Below are 8,677 nucleotides of genomic sequence, written 5' to 3' on the forward strand. Positions count from 1 at the left end.
TGGCTTACACACCGTTCAATGTCTGTCTCCTGCAGACTCTTCCCAAATTATAGCCACTAGCACACAGCTAGTCTGGCTTCCACCTGACTCCAAGGCAGAGACCTCCCGTCTGCCAGGGTGGAGCCCTGCTGACTCCTAGCTGCCGGGGTGGAGCCCAGAACCCTGGTCCTGACCCTACAAAAGAGCCGCGCACACCTGTGCAATCAGTGTAATGGCCATTCCCAAAACCTGGTCCCAGGATTGGAGATTTCATCCCTCCCAGATCTCTTTGAAATCTCCAGGCTCCAGATCCCAAAACAGACCTTACAAACAAAGGAGGAAAGTGAAAAGCCACTTTCCTCCGTATCAAACACTTACGCTGGAGCCCCTCAACCTGCCTTGTTGAGAATCCAGGGTGACAGATCGCCACACTGTCACATATCCCCCCCCTTTGTTTTGATCCCGTAGGGGGCAGAACACACCACTTATACCTTCTGGCACCTCTTTGCCAGCTCTCATTTACAGGGGTCCAATCTGGTCTAACCATACCTTTCCTAAAGGGGAACTCTACCCAATGATTCCTTTGGTGTCTCTCCCCAAGCCCCATTGTCACTCTGCTATGGGCTCTACTCAGACTTTCCCTATTCTTTTTCCGGGTGCATTTCCATAAAAACTTTCTCTCCTGAGATCTTAACGGGGTCCCCCTGGCCTTTTTACCGACCTTTCTGCCCTTTTGCTTCAGGTGATCAGGTTTCCTAATACCTTTCTCAGTATTACTGTCCCAAGGCTGTAGGGGAACTATTTCTACTGTATTTGTACCAGGACCACCCCTCCTATTTCTGGTACCATTGGATATCAAACCTGCATGACTCGTCACCACAACATTCAGTTTACCATGAACAGATATATACCAGTCAATATTACACCTCTCAATATCTTTTCCAGCATTTGTTAGGACAGTGTCTGGAGAGGGCACACACACCATAGGGCAGCCATCACCCACGTGAACCTCACAAAATGCCACTTCACCTGGTGTCATGCACTCTGCAAGCAGCTGTCCAACCATTTTAACTTTTCCTACACCACTTGGATCTGTATCCAAATCCGGTACAGATGAGCTCTCTTTTGATCTATTTTGCCAGTTTTCACATACCATTTCTCCCTGTATTTCAGGTGTCTTATCAGAACTGCTACATAAACCTCTTTTTGGCCCAATGACCCTGATTTCTTGATGCATATCCGTTTGAGCCCTGGTCAGGATCTCTGCTGTTCTCTGGTCCATGCTCGGCCCTTCCATCTCATGTGGTTTGTCCACTGTTGCAGTAAACACACCCTTCACTGACAGCTGACCCGCACCAGCCTGGACCATAGCAGCAGAAATGCTTCCCACCTGGCTGTTAGGAGGTGAAACCTTTTTTGACTTATTTTCCATTTCTCCAAAACTTCTCTCAAATACATTGATAGGTAGTCCAGCAGCATACCCTGATACAACTTTTAACACCATCAACAAATTCAGAAATAAACAACTTTGTTTCCCTTTGATCTGTACAGCCAGCCATTCGGTGCTCCACCTAGTGGTACTCCGCAGTACCAGACCATCCGACTGTGGCGGAGACACCCCAGTATACATTGGTTGTACATTCCAAAGTTCAAGCATCTCCTTTAATACTTTGGTTACAACCCAACCGCTTGACTCTAAACCTAAGACCTTCCTGACCATATTTAGGGCACTGGGAATGCTGAGAGACTCACCTGCTGAGACTTGAGAAGTTGAAATTTTTAAAGGAACCTCCTCCAAGCTGGAGATAACCACAGCCTGGTGCTCCACCAGAGCGCTGCCATGTGCTGGGCTCACTCTCAACATCTCAGACTCAGCATCCACAAGCTGCTCCTGATCATTCCCAGTGACAACATTATTTTGACACTCCATGCCAACATCACTTTTGTGGGTCACAGACAAAGTCTCTGCTGTATACACGCCCTTATCTATAGGCCGTTCTATAGATCCTCCAATTGGCACAGCAGAAACAGTGTCCACATTTTTTTGTATAAAAGCCTCATCTAACAACGAGATTAGCCTTTTACCCCAACTATCCCAGTCCATTGTATATGTGCTCAATTCGCCAGTGCTCCTCAGCACCGATCCATCCGCCCAAGGAGACACACAAGAATAGACGGGCTTAGTTGCAGATCCATTGCACAAATCACTCTGGATCACATCAGACTTAGGTAACACCTGTTTTCCAACTGCAGGTTGCAATACCTCACATCCACCACTTTGCTCTGGTGGTGCTTCCTGAATTACACACACATTTGCATTTTTGCCAGGCTGCATTAACCCGCTGTTCACCTGAACACTTTCAGTAATATTAGGCTGCAGCAACACACTCCTATGACAAGGTGCAGTTCCACTCTGCTCCACCAGAGTGACATCGCAGTTGTCCAGGGCAACCTCCGGCTCCAATACACGGAGACCCCTAGAGATGTCTAAGGACACCTGTGCTGTCTTACCACCAGTTGCTATGGGAAACGACCCATCTTTAATTACCGCTTTTGCACTGCAAGAGCTCAGGGTTTTCCCAACAGCAGAACATTTCACATCAACATTAGCATTTTTAGCTCTTGTGGGCTGTACTATCCCACTACCAACCTGTGACTGGCACACATTAGTGACATCACTTCCTTTTTGAGAGCCATGCACAGGTTTTACTTTAATTCCTACCTCCCCACTGTACAAGGCACTGCACAGGAAAAAATCACTTTCAAAAGCACGTTCAGTGGCCCAACTAACTGGGGTCACTCCTACATCAGAATGGACAGTCTCATAACCAGTCCTTCTCAACATGACAGTCCCAGCCATGGTTTTATCACACACGGTCTTACCCACCACAGTTGTAGGTGTTGCCATCTTCATTTGAGTGCGTCGTCTCATAAACACATCCTCAACTGCACTTTCCTTGGCAACGTTTCCTTTGCCCCAAGGTGAAGTAACAGACGCCCTCATAGGCTCCATGGACTCTCTGACACCCCCTGCAGGCCCAACAGAAACTTCCTCCCTGTTGCCAGAGGTGGTTGTTGACATTTTAAAACCAGAATCTGGGCTTGCAGTTGTCGACATTTGCCCAATATCAGCAGTATTCCAGAGTGTAGGACAGGAAAAGATCCCATGACCCCACTGACCACATTCCAGGCAGGGTACATTTCCACTCTTATCTTTGTTGGGACACTGAGCCACATCTTCAATGCAGCTCCTCCTTCCAGGCACTACTTTTTCTCCAGTCGCCATGGGAGATTGCACTCTCCAAGCAGAACTTTGCTGGCTCTTTCCATCACGCTGTATTGGCTCCTCTTGATACCACTTGCCATGATCCTTGTGCGACATGACACCCCATACACAGACAGCCCGACTGGCCTCCTCTGTGTTGCTATGGGCCTTCACTCTTGGTCCTGGCCTCTGGTCAGTCCCTCTCCTTGCACATAGCATACGCTTCTCTCTGCTGGACCAACTCTCAAGCCGTGACACATTCACATTTTTCACAACAGCTACTGGTTTAACTGCAGCAGTGTTGCCAGGGGCAACAACACCCCTCTCCCAGGTACGGACATCCTGCAGCTCTCTCCTTGCACTGAAGGTTGGCTTGCTTTCCTCTGTAGGTTGGTTCAATGCTGCCAGGTGCCGCTTGCACCAGTCCACAGCAGACTCACCCGCATCTAAATTTCCCGGCTTGGCTGGGGCATGCGGTGTATAACCCCCTAGCCACAGGGCTCTATCTCTCGCTTCAGCAAACATTGCTTCCTTTTTCTGTTTTGACCGCCCCATCTTTTCAGTCATGCACACAGCAGTGTGTTACACAGTTCAGCAACACCATTGAACACTGTCTCTTTAAGGCAAAGTCCTTTTCACTAGCAGGTTCTCCTCACCTGCACACACAGATAGTGCAGACTTATGCACCAAACAGTTCATATAACTGATGAACTTACTTCAATCGCCGGGATCTCCAATTCTGCCCGCATCCTCCACCATATGTGGGAACTCGCTTCAACGTGGTAGACGCACACAGCTACTCGCTTTCTTTTTCAGGGCCTTTTTAGCCCACTTTTATTTAAATGAAAATGTCCCATAACATAATGCTTCCCACGCAGGGGTATCCACCAACAAAACAAAGATTCAGCCTCCTGGCTTACACACCGTTCAATGTCTGTCTCCTGCAGACTCTTCCCAAATTATAGCCACTAGCACACAGCTAGTCTGGCTTCCACCTGACTCCAAGGCAGAGACCTCCCGTCTGCCAGGGTGGAGCCCTGCTGACTCCTAGCTGCCGGGGTGGAGCCCAGAACCCTGGTCCTGACCCTACAAAAGAGCCGCGCACACCTGTGCAATCAGTGTAATGGCCATTCCCAAAACCTGGTCCCAGGATTGGAGATTTCATCCCTCCCAGATCTCTTTGAAATCTCCAGGCTCCAGATCCCAAAACAGACCTTACAAACAAAGGAGGAAAGTGAAAAGCCACTTTCCTCCGTATCAAACACTTACCCTGGAGCCCCTCAACCTGCCTTGTTGAGAATCCAGGGTGACAGATCGCCACACTGTCACAATATATATATATATATATAAAAACTAAATTTTATTTGATATATTTAATCTTTAATCAACACAAAATGTTTTTCCACTCCACAATACAGTGGATATAAAATGTCTACACACCCCTGTTAAAATGTCAGGGTTCTGTGATGTACAAAAATGAGACAAAGATAAATCATTTCAGAACTTTTTCTAGCTTTGATGTTACCTATAAACTGTACAACTCAAATGAAAAACAAACTGAAATCTTTTAGGGGAGGGGGGGAAGTAAACATAAAAAACTAAAATAATGTGGTTGCATAAGTGTGCACAACCTCTTATAACTGGGGTTGTAGCTGTGTTCAGAATTATGAAATCACATTACAAATCATGTTAAATTGGAGCCAGTATACACCTACCATCATTTAAAGTGCCCCTGAGTAACCCCAAATAAAGTTCAGCTGTTCTAGTAGGTCTTTCCTGACATTTTCTTAGTCGCATTCTACATCAAAAGCCATGATCCTCAAAGAGCTTCCAAGGCATCAGAGGGATCTCATTGTTAAAAGGCATCAGTCAGAAGAAGGGTACAAAAAAATGTTCAAGGCATTAGATATATCATGGAACACAGTGAAGACAGTCATCATGAAGTGGAGAAAATATGTGACATTACCAAAAACTGGATGTCCCTCCAAAATTGATGCAAAGACGAGAAGAAAACTGGTCTGGAAGGCTGCCAAAAGGCCTACAGCAACATTAAAGGAGCTGCAGGAATATCTGGCAAGTACTGTCTGTGTGGTACATGTGACAACAATCTTCCTTATTCTTCATATGTTTGGGCTATGGGGTAGAATGGCAAGATGGAAGACTTTTCTTACATCCAAGCCTAGCTACATTTTGCAAAAACACATCTGAAGTCTCTCAAAAGCATGTGGGAAAATGTGTTATGGTCTGATGAAACCAAGGTTGAACTTTGTGGCCATAGTTCCAAAAGATATGTTTGGCACAAAAACAACACTGCACATCACCAAAAGACCACCATACACACAGTGAAGCATGGTGGTGGCAGCATCATGGTTTGGGGCTGTTTTTCTTCATCTGGAACTGGGGCCTTAGTCAAGCTAGAGAGAACAGTTCCAAATACCAGTCAATATTGGCACAAAACCTTCAGGCTTCTGCTAGAAAGCTGAACATGAAGAGGAACTTCATCTTTCAGCATGACAATGACCCAAAGCATACATCCAAATCAACACAGGAATGGCATCACCAGAAGAAGTTTTGGAATGGCCCAGCCAGAGCCCAGACCTGAATCCGATAATCTGTGGGGTGATCTGAAGAGGGCTGTGCACAGGAGCTGTCCTCACAATCTGACAGATGTGGAGTGTTTTTGCAAGGAAGAGTGGGCAAATATTGCCAAGTCAAGATGTGCCATGCTGAGACTCATACCCAAACCTGAAACCTGCCATTTTAACAAGGGTGTGTAGATTTTTATTTCCACTGTATATACATTGCTCAAAAAAATTAAAGGAACACGTATCATCAGAGTATAGAATCAAGTCAATTAAACTCCTGTGATATTGATCTGGTCAGTTAAGTAGCAGAGGGAGTTGTTAATCAGTTTCAGCTGCTTTGGTGTTAATGAAATAACAACAGGAGCACTAGATGGGCAACAATGAGTTGACGATCAAAACAGAAATGGTTTTACAGGTGGAGGCCACTGACATTTTTTTCAATACTCATCTTTTCTGACTGTTTTCACTAGTTTTGCAGTTGGCTAGGATCAGTGTCACTACTGGTAGCATGAGGAGATACCTGGACCCCACAGAGGTTGCACAGGCAGTCCAACTCCTCCAGGATGGCACATTAATATGTGCCATTGCCAGAAGGTTTACTGTGTCTCCCAGCACAGTCTCAAGCACATGAACGAGATTCCAGGAGACAGGCAGTTAATCTAGGAGAGCTGGACAGGGCCGTAGAATATCCTTAACTCATAAACAGGACCGATATCTGCTCTTTTGTTCAAGGAGGAACAGGATGAGCACTGCCAGAACTTTACAAAATGACCTCCAGCAGGTCACTGGTGTGAATGTCTCTGACCAGTCAGAAACAGACTTCCTGAGGGCCCAACATCCTCTAGTGGGCCCTGTGCTCATTGCCCAGCACCATAGAGCTTGATTGACATTTGCCATTGAACCCCAGAATTGACCACTGGCGCCCTGTACTTTTCAGAGATGAGAGCAGGTTCACCCTGAGCACATGTGTCAGACGTGAAAGGGTCTGGAGAAGCTGTGGAGAATGTTATGCTGCCTGTAAAATCGTTCAGCATGACTGCTTGGATGGTGGGTCAGTGATGGTCTGGGGAGACATATCCATGGAGGGATGCATAGACCTCTACAGGCGAGACAATGGCACCCTGACTGCCATTAGGTATTGGGATGAAATCCTTGGACCCATCGTTAGACCCTGTGCTGGTACAGTGGGTCTCAGGTTCCTCCTGGTGCACCACAATGCCTGGCCTCATGTGGCAAGAGTATGCAGGCAGTTCCTGGAGGATGAAGGAATTGATACCATTGAATGGCCCCCACGCTAGCCTGACCTAAATCCTCTGAGATATCATGTTTTGGTCCCCCTGACACTGCCAGGTTGCACCTCAGACTGTCCAAGAGCTCAGTGATGCCCTGGTCCAGATCTGGGAGGAAATACCCCAAGACACCATGGGGTTTATTTACTAAAGCTGGAGAGTCCAAAATCAGACTCCCTTCTGCATAGAAACCAATCAGCTTCCAGGTTTCATTGCCAAAGCTTCATTGAACAAGCTGAGGTTAGAAGCTGATTGGTTTCTATGCAGAAGGGAGTCTGATTTTGGACTCTCCAGCTTTAGTAAATAAACCCCCATCTGTCATCTCATTAGGAGCATGCCCCAACGTTGTCAGGCATGCATACAAGCACGTGGGGGCCATACAAACTACTGAGTACCATTTTGAGTTGCTGCAATGAAATTTCAGCAAAATGGACTAGCCTGCTGCATCACTTTTATTTTTGGGGTGTCTTTGAATTCAGTCCTCTTTAGGTTGATAATTTTCATTTGCATCAAACGATGAGGTATCCTTACGTTCCTAACATATTACCCAGTCCATATCAGTATAGCTATCCAGTATGATATTTTTCCCCATTGAGATCTGATGTGTTTACAAAGTGTTCCTTTAATTTTTTTGGAGCAGTGTGTGTATATATATATATATATATATATATATAAAACAAAACACATAATCCCTCCACCATAAACTTTCCTTAAACTCACCTTCCCATAGACATTACGCAACTTCACTTTCCTTCCAGTGCTGTGCTGTACTTACCCTAAAATGAAGAAAACACAAATTAGTAATAAACAGTCACAGGTCACACCGCTGTGATTTAAAATTGAGTGAGTTGTGTGAAATTATAGTGCAATTTCAGGTGCTAGTTCTGAAGACTTTATTGCTACTTGTGAATATTTTCAACGATTTCTTGTCATTTGCAGTGCAATTTCCATTATATTCTATATATGTGAAATCGCAACAAACCTGCAGAAAAATTAATGCAATAACTACTTTAGAAACCACAAATGTTAAAACACTGCCATTCACTAGATGCAATTTCAATTCCCGCATAACACCAGTATGACAGAGAACCTAAATACACTCATATGCAAAACAATAATTTCCCAAAATCCATAGCTTTACCCTATATACATATTAACAGCTCTCTGCCCAAAAATATATCCAGAAGCTTCCAGTATCTAATCTCTTTTTTTTTTTGATTGAAAAGATACTTTTATTACAGAAGCATCAAAAACAACATGATACTTGTAATCGGGGTACATCTCACCCTGTACTGCGATGCAGCGCACCACATTGCAATACAGTTCCAAGCATACAATAAATACATTCAGAAATAAATACATTCGCTCAGCGGTATGATGCCTGACGTGATGTGTGTGGAGGACGAATCTCCAGACCAACACGTCATGCATAACGCCGCTTACCCCAAAAACCGTAGCATCCTAATACACAATACGTTTTCCTAATGTCACAAAATCATGCAAAAACGAAAACCGAACGTTACAGTCTACAATAGGCATCGGGTGTGTGGGGGGGGGGG

The sequence above is a fragment of the Staurois parvus genome, unplaced genomic scaffold (assembly GCF_062004578.1).
Source record: "Staurois parvus isolate SC_StPar_1 unplaced genomic scaffold, SC_StPar_1.0 ptg001090l, whole genome shotgun sequence".
In the NCBI taxonomy this organism is placed as follows: Eukaryota; Metazoa; Chordata; class Amphibia; order Anura; family Ranidae; genus Staurois; species Staurois parvus.